Source organism: Diceros bicornis, chromosome 7 (genome assembly GCF_020826845.1).
Source record: "Diceros bicornis minor isolate mBicDic1 chromosome 7, mDicBic1.mat.cur, whole genome shotgun sequence".
In the NCBI taxonomy this organism is placed as follows: Eukaryota; Metazoa; Chordata; class Mammalia; order Perissodactyla; family Rhinocerotidae; genus Diceros; species Diceros bicornis.
This window is the reverse complement of record NC_080746.1, coordinates 66,740,265-66,754,086: the sequence shown is the minus strand read 5'-3', so window position 1 is coordinate 66,754,086 and position 13,822 is coordinate 66,740,265. Positions and strand designations below refer to the sequence as shown.

Here is a 13,822-nt window from a genome sequence, read left to right as displayed (position 1 = left end):
AAGTGCTCAACATCACTAAGCAGCAGAGGAATGCAAATCAAAACCACAGCAATATATCACTTCACACCTGTTAGAAGGGCTATCATCAAAAAGACAAGAGATAAGTGTTGGTGAGGATGTGGAGAATAGGAAACCCTGCGCATTGTTGGTAGAAATATAAACTGGTACAGCCACTACGGAAAACAGTATAGAGGTTCCTCAAAAAATTAAAACTGGGACTACCATATGATCCAGCAATTCCATCTCTGGGTATATATCCAAAGGATAAAATTAAGATCTTGAAGAGGTATCAGCACACCATGTTCACTGAAGCATTATTCACAATATCCAAGATATGAAAACAATCTAAGTGTCCGTCAATGGACGAATGGACAAAGAAGATGTGGTTCCAAGTCTTGGTTATTGTGAATAATGCTGCAATGAACACAGGGGCGCATGTACCTTTACAAACTGGTGTTTTCAAGTTCTTTGGATAAATACCCAGCAGTGGAATAGCTGGATCATATGGTAGTTCTATCGTTGATTTTTTGAGGAGTCTCCATACTGTTTTCCATAGTGGCTGCACCAGTTTGCACTCCCACCAGCAGTGTATGAGAGTTCCCTTCTCTCCACATCCTCTCCAACACATGTTGTTTCCTGTCTTGTTAATCATAGCCATTCTGACGGGCGTGAGGTGATATCTCATTGTAGTTTTGATTTGCATTTCTCTGATAGTTAGTGATTTTGAACATCTTTTCATGTGTCTGTTGGAAGCAACCTAAGTGCCCATCAAGGGACGAATGGATAAAGAAGCTGTGGTATATATACACAATGGAATACTACTCAGCCATAAGAAACGATGAAATCCAGCCATTTGTGACAACATGGATGGACATTGAGGGTATAATGCAAAGTGAAATAAGTCAGAGGGAGAAGGTCAAATACCATATGATTTCCTTCATTAAGTAGTAGATAATAACAACAATAAACAAACACATAGGGACAGAGATTGGATTGGTGGTTACCAGAGGGGAAGGGGGGAGGGAGGAGGGTGAAAGGGATAATTTGGTGCATGTGTGTGGTGATGGGTTGTAATTAGTATTTTGTGGTAAACATGATGTAATCTATGCAGAAATAGAAGTATAATAACGTACACCTGAAATTTTTACAATGTTATAAACCAATGTTACTGCAATAAACAAAAAAATTAAAAAAAAAAAGATGTGGTGTGTATATATATATATATATACGCACACACCACATATAATATACACATAATATATGTATATAATATAATATACACATATACCATATAATGAAATATTATCAATCATAAAAAAAGAAAATCCTGCCATTTGTGACAACATAAATGGCCCTTGAGGGCATTATGCTAAGATAAGTCAGACAAAGCCAAATACTGTATGATTTCACATATACGTGGAATCTAAACATCTGAACTCATAGAAACAGAGAGTAGAATGGTGAGTACCAGGTGCTGGGAGTGGGAGAAATGGGGAGATGTTGATCAAAGGGTACAAAACTTCCAGTTATGAGATGAATAAGTTTTGGGGATCTACCATACAGATAGTGATTGTAGTTAACAATACTTGAAAGTTGTTAAGAGAGCAAATCTTAAATGATCTCACCACAAAAAAGAACTGGTAATTATGTGAAGTGATGCAGGTGTTAGCTAACATTACAATGATAATCATTTTGCAATATATAAATGTATCAAATCAACACATTGTATGCCTTAAACATACACAATGACATATGTCAATTACATGTCAATAATTACATGTCAATAATTACATGTCAATAATTACATGTCAATAAAGCTGGGGGGAAAAAAGAATTACCCATCTCAAACACTCAACCTGAGTCATGCAGTTTGTAATCTGTATAGACTAGTTTAATGTACTAAACACAGTAGAAAAGCAAGTAAATCCAAACCCATCAGCATTCTGCAAACAGTGGAAGTGCATTCTATATAAGATCAAACCGTTCAACAATTTGAGTTAATCTTAAGTAACTATTGTAATTTTGTGGACAGCTTTACTGACAGACTTATCTAGCTGTAATCCAAATTGAGAGATTCTGTATGAGTAGAGTTGGAAAACAGGAAAGAATTGCATTCCCTAAACATCAGCTAGGTCATGTTTCTCTGCATGTGGACACTTACAGCAACATCATGAGACTCTAATCATTCTGCATATAATTAGAAACTGGATTGGTAGCAAAGGATTTGAGGTCCAATTCTCTTCTAGTTTTTTGGCAATCTAACTGAAATTCCTTTGTATATAGTGTCCTCTGAGTCCTACAAGCCATGAAAATTGGACCCTAGTAGTCTCTTGGGCAGAGCATTTGGCATGTTTTAACAAAGTTCTGATTGTGATATGGATAATCAGATAGATTTCCTCTACTGTCTCTAAATAATTTGGACACCAATCAAATGTGTCCACCTGTGTGTGTGTATGTGTGTTTACACATGTGCATGTCTCAGGAACTTCTTAATAACTCCTGTTGGAACTTCACCACCAACAGCAGAATCTGGCACTGACTCCCACTTCTTTGTCCAATAGTATTCCTTTTGCAATTCTTATATTAAGCCTTCGGCTGTGGGATTTGCACATAAGACAGGGACACAGTGGGAGTTCTTGAAGATGTGATTCTTTGAATACACCCTTTCTCTCCTGAAAGGGTAGTTAAGACACTAAGATATTTAGTCTTCAAAAAGGAACTACCTTCAGAAACAAAATTTTCAAGAATTAATGTCACTGGTGTTCTGTTCTGCTCTGTACCTAATAATCACCGTTTGTAGTTGAAGTTTCAAGATCAAAGGAATCAGGTAAGGATGTTAAACTTTTACCTAAGGTTGAGGTTATGCATAGTGAAATTGAGATGTCATTATTGAGTATGTATAAATAGTTTGACTCTGATATTTTCCAGGTATATTAAATTCTTCAGAGCCAAGATGATCTCAGTGACAGAAACAGCAAAGATGGGTGTTAACTATTGGGAAGAGAGAAGATGTGTTAAGAGGGATTCAGAAATGTGGTCCATTCAGTGTGAGAGAAGGCATCATGCATTTGTTGTGATCCTTTGAGTTGCTTATTGGTGAGGCTGCCTCAGACTAAGGTCAACGTAAGTTGGGTTTCCAGAGCCCCTTTCTGCCAAATTCTTATCATCAGTCAGACTTTATCAAACGTTCTTGTTATACAAAATTAGACTCTCTCTATATATAAGATCGAAGGGGAAAAAAACTCTTTCTTCTATCCCATTTCGATCTCTTCCTTCCTTTCAGCCAAGCATAGATTCCTAATATATCCCATATGAGAAACAAGAATAACATTAATACTTTCTAAAGGACGGTGGTGAAAATTAAATAAATCAATTTTTCATAACTCTTCTCACATAGTAAACATATAAACAGCAGCTTTTGTTACTGTTGGAAATCATGATATCTCCTATCCCAGCCAAATCTACCTTTACTTTTCTCATGACACATTTCACATTTTGTCATGCATTATGTTCATCAATTTATACAAATCATCCACTTTTGTTAGGCTGCAAACACTTTGACAATCTGGTCCACCTTATCCGCATACATTTGAAGATTGCAATAAATGTTCACTTGCTAAGTATAAGGTGGAGCAAATAATTATTATAAAGTTCCCTAAAAATGATCAATAACAGCTTATAAAAAACAAGCATTATCCTAATGATATCAACATCTCTCCCTACTGTGGGATCCCTCCTTTCTCTTAGCTTTGATCCACAAAGGGAAAGAGGCAGATGAGAGTGCGGTTGATACAGTATGGACCACCTCTCAGAAGTGGGTCACTATCTTTATTGTCTCCCCCACACTCCAGCAAGGATCACATAAGTTATGCAAGACGAATAAGCTCTAGAGAATTGTGGTACAATACTGAATATACTGTATTATGCACTTAAAAATTTGTTGAGAGAGTAGCTCTCATGTTTAATTGCTTTTATCACAATAAAAGAAATTAATGATATTCTTTGAGATTTGGATTTACATATTGTTTCAATCTGTTTCCCAATAATAAATTTTAAGTATTTAAAAAAATTATTAAGCAGATGATCTGATTAATATAGAGTATTTGCAATGACGAGTTATCTACATGGAATCATCTGTAATTTTAAGAAATGCGACATAAAACAGCCAAGAGCAAGGAAACTGACTCATGCCACAGCAACATTGCAATAAGAAACAGAATGACATCCTTTTTTTGAGCAGGACAAGACCCTCTTGAAGTCAACAGAATATTTGCTAATATGAATATTCAACTTGCAGACCATGAGTCTACAATGGCTAGAACTGTGTCTTATTTATCTTTGTATTCAATGCTTCAGACAGTTCCAGACATTCAATAAATTGGTGTGGAATAAAAAAATAAAACTTAAAAACTAAAATAAATTAATTAGCTAAAATATGGTATCTAAATGTCGCTACTTAACATAAATGCTTATTCTTTTCAAAAATAGTTTTATAGGAAAAGAATTATTGAATGACTTTGCATATGATAACTTGATTTGACTGCCAAATTGATTGCAACCTTAAAAATGTGGACAACTCAACAAATTGCAAACACTGCAGCCACATGAGGAACATTCTGAATTGCATTCTCAGTACTTAGGAAGAAATCAAAATAAATAGCCATGTATTTTCATATGAAGTAGCTTGAAACAAAAGAGAGAGACAGAAGATGACTCAATGGAGCTGAAAAACTGCACCAGGGTAAAAGAATTTATTTTCCTTGGCCTAACCCAGAATCAAGAACTGAACTTGGTCTTATTTCTTTTCCTACTTTGGGTGTATGTGACAACTCTGCTGGGAAACCTCCTCATCATGGTCATTGTGACCTATGAATCTCGCCTTCACACTCCCCGTATTTTTTCCTTCTTACTTTATCTATTGCCGATATCTGCTTTTCCTCCACCAGAGCTCCCAAGGTTCTGGCAGATCTTCTGTCACAGAGAAAGACTATCTCCTTTGATGTCTGCTTCACCTGGATGTTTTTCTTCCACCTTGTTGGAAGGGTGGATGTCTGTTCTTTGGTGGTGATGGCATTAGAGAGATATGTGGCCATCTCTAAGCCCCTGTACTACGTGACCATCATGAGTAGAGGGCGATGCACTGCCCTCATTGTGGCCTCCTGGGTGGCAGGCTTTGTCCACTCCGTGGTGCAGATTTTCCTGTTGCTGCCCCTCCCCTTCTGTGGACCCAACGTTCTTGACACTTTCTACGGTGATGTCCCCCACGTCCTCAAACTCGTCTGCACTGACATTTTTATGCTTGAGTTGCTGATGATTTCCAATAGTGGAGTGCTCAGCACACTATGGTTTATCTTCCTGCTTGTGTCCTGCACATTCATCCTAATGATGCTGAGGTCTCAGGCAGGGGAGGGCAGGAGGAAAGCCATCTCCACCTGCACCTCACACATCACTGTGGTCACCCTGTACTTTGTGCCCTGCATCTATGTCTATGCCCGGTCCTTCACTGCCCTCCCCACAGATAAGGCCATCTCTGTCACCTTCACTGTCATCGTCCCTCTGCTGAACCCCTTGATCTACACTCTGAGGAACGAGGAGACGAAGTCAGCCATGAGGAGACTGAAGAGAAGATTTATGCCTTCTGACAGGGTATAGACTGGTTGCTCTCTCCTTCTCATCACCTTTGAAAATGTTTGTCAGTCAAATAAACTGTATTGACTAAAGGATTTCTAAATAATTTTTGTATTTCTACTAAGGTACACATGACTTGCAAAGATTCTGATCAGCACGCAATAATAATGTAAAAAGCTGGGTTTCATGTTACAAAAGGAAGTAGATTGTTAGCCGGAGAGGTGGATATTGCTTTTGCAATATAGCCTTGGAAGAAATAAAGAAATCAGAATCGAAATACACTCAGACAATTTTATCACATTGGAATTGTTGTTGGGATTTCTTTTCCAGCTCTATTATGGTGTAATTGACAAATAGAAAAGTCATATATTTAAGATGTATAACTTGATATTTTGATACACATATCGATTGTGAAATGGATATCAGGGGAAAACGGGTTAAGGTGGGGTCTTTCTGTGTTATTTCTTACAGCTGCATGAGAATCTACAATTGTCTGAATAAAAGCATCAATAAAAAAAGCAAAAATATGCATACCTACTCAGACATTCCCACTACAATCCTGTTACCAGCAAGGGAGCCAAGACACATATTAGAAAATAATGCAGCTTGGGCATTGGGATTCTATACAGTCTTTCATGAAGTAATCACATCTTAATGAAGTAAAAATCCAAATTAAGTTCCTCTTCTGATTCTATTATAAGATAAATTAAATAACTATTACCTGAAGATTTTTCCATCTAAAGCCCACACTCCAGAGGCTGAGAGCAGGTGCCTTGAAGTTAGCACAGCTTGAGTTAGAATATGGACCTCACCAACTATGAGTTCTGTGACCTCGTGCAAGATCCTTACCCTGACCTTCCTCTGAAATCCAGGCCTGCTGACCACCCCTCCACCACATGCCCTCAGCGCCTTGGCCTTAGCTCGAGCACACCACTCAGCATCTTGTTTCCAATTCCCCGTCCTTCTTCTTCCTATCTCCCCCAGTAGGACTATGCTTTGTTTATTATATCCCCAGCACCTGGCACAGCAAGTAGAGCATAGAAAACACTCATAATTGTTGTTGAATTACAAAACTCAATCAATGAATCTTGCTTCTCATTCATTTCTAGTCCTCACATCATTGGAGAATATGGTTAAGAAAACAATTCACTTATTATTCTCTGATAACATGACTCCCTAAAAATGACAGAAACCTGTGAAGCTGCTTCAGACTATGCATATAGATTAAAAAACTTGGCATGAAGTGGAAAACATTATTAAATATATATCAATTCAGGTTTTCTTGTTTACTTATTATGCTATTTATAACTGCTGGGAATTTTCTTTTCCTCTCATTTCTGGGGGTAGATCCTAGATCTCAAAATTTTTGAAACTAGAAAAATGTTCATGTTGTGGTACAAATCTCAGTCCACAAATCAGACATGCAGAGGCCCTGAGGTGGGGATGTACCCAGAGCATCCAGGAAATGGCACAGAGGCCTTTGTAACTAGATGAGAGGAAACAAGGAGGAGAGAGGTAGTAACTGAGGTCAGAGAGATAATGAGGCCACGGCACCAGGTTTTTAGGACCTTTTAGACATTGTGAGGTTTTTGACTTTCACATTAAATAAGATGGGATGCATTTGGAGGGCTCTGAAGGGCGGAAAGTGATGCATATTTAACAGAATTGCAGGGGCTACTGTTATAAATAGACTGAAGAGATGTGAAGACAAAAACAGGGAGATCAATTAAGAGGCCATTGCAATAGTCCCATGAAAGAAATACTGAAGACACGATTTAGAGTAGTAATGGGGGAGGTGGTGAGAATTTCAAAAACCTTTGAAAGCCGAGCAAGTAGAATTTGCTGATGGATTCCGTGTGGATTTTCTGGCTACAGGTGTTTCCTGTGAGAACTCCATCATCCACTTTGTTCATTAGCCCATTGAGAGCTCCTTCACTCTTACCTACATAACCCCTTCAGGTCCATTGGCTCCTTCCAATACTTGTGTGTCACCCACCAGGAATCACCTTGTGAGGGTGAATCTGCCTAAGGAAGTTGCTCAGAATCCCTAAGAATTAACATTTATTTCCCAAGACAAAAATTATTAAGAGGAAACATCAGAGGTAAGGCAGAATTCTGACTAAACCAACCTAACAGGATTCTTGCTGAAGTCACGCCAGGGTGATCAGATATCACTTGGGGGATGGTGGAGTATGAGGAACCTGATTAAAGGGTGATTGGATATGGAGGGTATGGGATTCTGGCTAAACTGACTTAGCAGGATTTTTGCTAAAATTGGACAATGCAGAAACAAGCATGGAGGTCCAAAACTCAAGACCTAGTTGAAAAGTTTGGGAGAGCCTGAGTAGAGTTTGGTCAAGGAGAAAATCTTTGTCGCTGCCAGAAAATTTTAGACCCTAGACAAAAACGGTGTTTCTAAAATATGTACCTGAGTCACATCTTATTTACTTCCACTGAAACAACCTCACCATCAGCAGGATTTTTCCTCAGCTACATCCAACTATATTCCCTCTGATAATTCTCACATTAGTCTTGGGATTAAGGATTGGTAAAGATTGAAAAAGCACTGTGAATCACGGCAGGAGAGCCAAAAATATTATTCCCTGAGTCTGCCCTTTTCCATATAAAGATAGAAGAGAAGGCACTGAAATCTAGGCCTTCACAGGGGTATTTAACAGAAGTTTCTGAAGCTGAATGATTCCCAAGGTTCATGTGAACATTATTTAAGATGTTGGAGAAGAAGGTTGGGGATTTTAGGTAAGAAATATAACTCTACATGAGTGTAAATACCTGTGATGTCTGGGTGTCTATGCATAAGAAGGAGAAAAATTGAAATCTAGATTTATATTTAATATTCATAAATACATTTTGATTAAAAATAATGTAATAAGTACACAAGATGCGGCATTCCAGGGTGAACCTTCAGTGACAGACAGCGTAGCTAAGAAATATTAATAAAGAAGATATTGTGAAATGTGAGTCATAGAAATGAATTCAGTTTGGAATTGGGGAAAAGGCACCTCTTTTTTTCTGGGATCCCTTGAATTGCACAAAGAAGATGTTTTTCTCAGGCTTATTTCCTGTAAATGGATCTTCTCAGACTGAAATCTACAGAGACATTTCTTATGCTAAATTAAAGGCTAGAGAGAAAATAAAATATTTCCAACCCTCAAAAAATTTGAAAGAATAGTACAATGAACACCTACATTTTCTTCCTTATATTTACAAAAAATTTTATAGCAATGATTTTCTTTCCTATATTTCCATGTCTACGTGTTTCCAGCCAAACTTCCCACTTACGAGCAACTTTTATATATTCAAGTGGTCCCCTAAAACCAGAGCACCCTTTCTCTCCATTCTCATGTGCCCCAAACATAAACGTCACCTCCTTCATGCAGGTTTCTCTGAGCCTCTAGGTGAGAAATCACCCTTTTCTCACACAGAGCTCATCTGTCTTTAGAGGGTCCCCATCACTCCCATATTACTATTAGACTTCAATTCTTTTTCCACTGGTTTTGGATTGGATTCCTTTCTCTCAAATAACCTAGAACTCTGCCAATTTTCCATCAATATTTGCTAAATAATTAGATGGATTAAAAGTAGCAGAAATATGGAGCAGAAGGTGGAGGATGTTGTCTGAATTACCAAAGGTAGTTTGTGAACAGGGGACCAATTCCTTTCTGGAAAACAGGCCTGACTTGGGGTCTAAGGTACTGTCTACCTTCGACCCCTCTCTGTAGACCATAGTCTGTTATCTACATGTGGGTCCCTGTGGCAGCCTTTCATAACTAGGTTGGACCTCCTCAATATCTCTAGTAACTATATTGAGTTGATGTTTTCTGGTGATCATTTCCTTTCTTTAAACAAGTCAGAATTGATAGCTTAGCTACCATCTAGTTCAACACACTCCATTTCCTGATGAGCCTCCAGTGTTAAGTTACCCAACATAGTACTAATCCTAACAGATGACCAGCCATGTGTGCTGAGACTCTGCATGTGTTAATTCACCTAATCCTCATAACTTCCCTGTGAGGTGGGTATTATTATAATCCCCATTCCATAGACGAAGAATGGAGACTCCATGAGGTCTCTCACTTACCCAAATCACACAGGAACAAAGCTAGGATGTGAGCCCAGATGGCTCTCGCTGCAGAGACCATGCACCGGGCTTCTCTGGTCTGCTAAGATGAGGTCAGATATAAAGCCAAACCAAGCAAGTGCTATCCTTACTATCATACACTGTCACCACCCTCCGGGCCACTCTCATTGACACTGAAAGAAAAATACCTCCTATTTGTCCAAAATAGTATGTTCTGATGAAGCTGTTTTAGAGTACATGTTCTGGGAAATGGACAGCTCCTCTAAAAAATTGTCAATACATTTAAAGAAGCTGTGTGTCTGTGATAGCTACTAACCAGCGTTTTTCTTTAATGCTGCACACGTATAAGCATACTTTTTATTGATTAGACAATGCTCTAAGTATTGATGCTTTTGCATAGATTAATTTGTTTAATCCTCACAAAAATCACACAAGGGAGATGCTATTGTTTCCAAATACGGATGCAGAGGCCAAGGCCAAAGGGGTAAAGTAAATTCCCCTGTAGCATAACCATAAGTGCCCAGCTGGGATTTGAACAGCCTGTGTGATGTCAGAGGCCCCCAGGTATCTGCCTGTATGCAATGACATCTCTTGGTAGCTTTTTTAGTTTTTCATATTAAGTAGACTTTGGGCAAAACTGCATACAGAGGAAAGAAACCTTGAAAGGAAAGTGAAGTAGGTGAAAAGAAATATCTTCATTTGAACTGGGAAACACACCCAGAAGTGGGAAAAGTGACTTTCACCTTTTGTTTCTGATTATGGTAAGAAAAGGGGGATAAACTGCAAAGAAAGAAATTAAGGTCCCTTTCAAGAATTCACACAAAAAAGAAAGGAACTCAAAGCAATAAGATTATATGTAAAGTACATGCTTAACTTTTTAAGAAATTGACAAACTGTTTTCAAAAGCAGTTACATTGTTATACATTCCCAACAGAGTTCCAATTGCTCTACGTTTTTGTCCACTGTTGATAAATTTGCCTTCTTTATTTTAGCCATTCTAATAGGTGTGTACTGTTATCTCCCTATTGTTTTCATTTAAATTTCCCCAGTGATAAATGATCGTGAGCATCTTTTCATGTGCTTATATGCTATCCCTATATCTTCCTGTTGAAGTGTCTATTCAAACCATTTGTCCTTTCTTTTTTAAAAAAAAAATTGGGTTGTTTGTTTTCTTATTGAATTTTAAGAGTTATAGCCATTCCATCCTAGGTACTTACCCAAGAGAAATGAAAACATATGTCTTCATGTAGACCTGTACAAGAATGTTCATAGCAGCCTTATATGTAATAATCAAAAACTAGAAACAACCCAAATGTTCATCAGCAAGTGAATGGATAAACAAAATGTTGCATACCCATACAATAAAAAGGGACAAAATATTGATACACACAAAAACCTGGATGAATTTTGTGAATGAAAGAAGCCAGACAAAAAGCGAGTGCACAATGTAGGATTCCATTTACAGAAAATGCCAACTAATGGATAGTGACAAAAAGCAGATCAGTGGTTGCCTAAAGAAGGAGTGCAGAGGGAACATATTACAAAGGGTCACCAGGACAATTTGGGGTGATAGATATGTGAACTATCTTAAACATAGTAATGACGTCATGGGTATATGCTTATGTCAAAACTTACCAAAGTGTACAATTCAAATGTATGAGTCTATTGTATATCAATGATAGCTCAATAAAAAGAACTTTTAAGAAACAAATTCAAAAAGATGAAGAGAAGAGAAGCTCTGAGGATAACTTTTATTTCAATAACTATTCAATACCCAGGGGTTTTGGTACCTAAAGTAGTTTGAAGTAAAGATGGAAACAAAGAAATTCCCTTAAGGAAGAATAGAGCAACAGAGAAGAATTTTATGGCTTTAAAATTTTCTATTTTCACAGCATTAAATTTGGAATTTAAAAAAGGGAGGAGTGCCTCTGTATATTCAGGCCAAAGAGAACCATTTTGCAGATAGGGGTTCTTAAACCATTCAAACGGAGCACCCAGTCTAGAAAAAAACCCCACACTCCTGTGGAACCTCAAAGGACCCCAGTCATACTGAATAGACACTGCCTTATCCACACACCAAACTGCCTCCATTTTTGTAGCTCTCGTGCCACAAGAGTCCCTTTATGAATATTTGACATCCACCTGTTTATCTTGGATACTTAGAACTTATACGCATTTTCTAAAATATTTCTAATTTAAAGAAGACAGAATGATTAAATGCATGCTTGTGTAATAAGATTTCGTTTTGGACATGTTAGCAATAACCTCAGAACAGCTCTTCGTGTGGTGATAACACCTCACTAGTCTTCAGACCTAATACCTGACTCTGTAAACCTGAATCTATTAAGAGAGAGTAAACCCTTTCTGAAACAACACTTTTGAAGTTTTCCAAGCTATGTGAGGAAGAAGAAACACGAGTCAATGCAGTTGGGAAATGGCACCAGGGTAAAAGAATTTATATTTCTGGGCCTTACTCAGGCCCAAAAACTGAGCTTCGTCTCATTTTTTTGTGTGTGTTTTGTGTACCTGACAACTCTGCTGGGAAACCTCCTCATCACGGTCACTGTGACCTGTAAGTCTCGTCTTCACACTGACGAGCCAAGGATGGCTGAAATCTAGCCATCCTTGATATCTGCTTCTCCTGCATCACTGCTCCAAAGGTCCTAGTAGACCTTCTGTCATAGATAAAGACCATATCCTATACAAGCTGCATGACACAGATGTTTTTCTGCCCCCTCTTTGGTGGAGCAGATAGTTTTTCTTTCTTTGTGATGGCCTTTGATCACTGCATAGCCATCTCCGAGCCCCTGCACTAGGTGACCATCATGAGTAGGGGGCGATGCACTGTCCTCATTGCAGGGGCCTGGGTGGTGGGCTTTATCCACTCCATCGTGCAGATTTCCCTATTGCTGCCCTTCCCTTTCGGTGGACCCAATGTTCTTGACACCTTCTACTGTGATGTCCCCCATGCCTTCAAACTCGCTTGTACAGGCAGCTTTGCACTTGAGATCCTGATCATTTCCAACAATGGCTTAGTCACTGTCTTGTGGTTTATCTTCCTGCTTGTGTCCTGCACATTCATCCTAATGATGCTGAGGTCTCAGGCAGGGAAGGGCAGGAGGAAAGCCATCTCCACATGCACCTCACACATCACTGTGGTCACTCTGCACTTTGTGCCCTGCATCTATGTCTACGCCCGGCCCTTCACTGCCCTCCCCACATATAAGGCCATCTTAGTCACCTTCACTGTCATCTCCCCTCTGCTGAACCCCTTGATCTACACTCTGAGGAACCAGGAAATGAAGTCAGCCATGAGGAGACTGAAGAGAAGACTTATTCCTTCTGTGATGGAATAGAGTAAGAGTCTCCAACCTCTTCATCACCAAGGACTCCTTTCATTATTTTTCCCATAGAGTCGTATTTATATATTCAAATATATTGTCAACAAACCAACTACACTTACTAAGTAACAATTTATTTTTATATTGAAGTTAATAGGTTGCTGATAATCCAAGCCTCCAGCAAGCACGAGGTAACTAGTGTTACAGGGTTGAGCTGATTGTTGTATTTCCATACAAAAATCAAAGTAACAATGTGTCAATCAGGACAATTATATGGCAGGTGATTAGACTGATTGAATCCAACCCCTTTTCAAGCAGTAAGTAAATAGAAGCCTAGAGATAGAGTGATTTGCTCAAGATCTCATATCAACATAATTACAGAGATAATCTTCAGATACCCAACCAGTTGCATTTCCACCATTTGAATATAATTTATTACATTACTGGACTTGTCTAAGCCAAATTGCAATCCTGTTCTAGAAAGGTCTCATGATCAGTGCATCTGAAGTACACATATATGGGTGCATATGGCCCATCACAGATCAAGACATTTTTTCTGCTTAGTTAAACTCAATATGGGCTTGTGACCTATTGACAACCTCAAAGGTATATAATTGTTGTCTTCCTGGATTCCTATCAGGAAGGAAGAAGCTTTGAAAGATTTCCCATAATGCTCTAAAGGGATTTATCTGATGCAGAACTAGACATGCTGGATTTGCATTCTTGTGATAAGTTTAGACAAAGGCAGAACCTC

General features: G+C 38.5%; 2 pseudogenes; both read left to right on the top strand.

Moving 5' to 3' along the window:
* The first annotated feature begins 4,717 nt into the window (after positions 1-4,717).
* LOC131408842 (olfactory receptor 4D10-like) lies at positions 4,718-5,673 on the top strand (annotated as a pseudogene).
* A 6,475-nt stretch (positions 5,674-12,148) lies between these two features.
* LOC131408843 (olfactory receptor 4D11-like) lies at positions 12,149-13,083 on the top strand (annotated as a pseudogene).
* Positions 13,084-13,822: the final 739 nt, after the last annotated feature.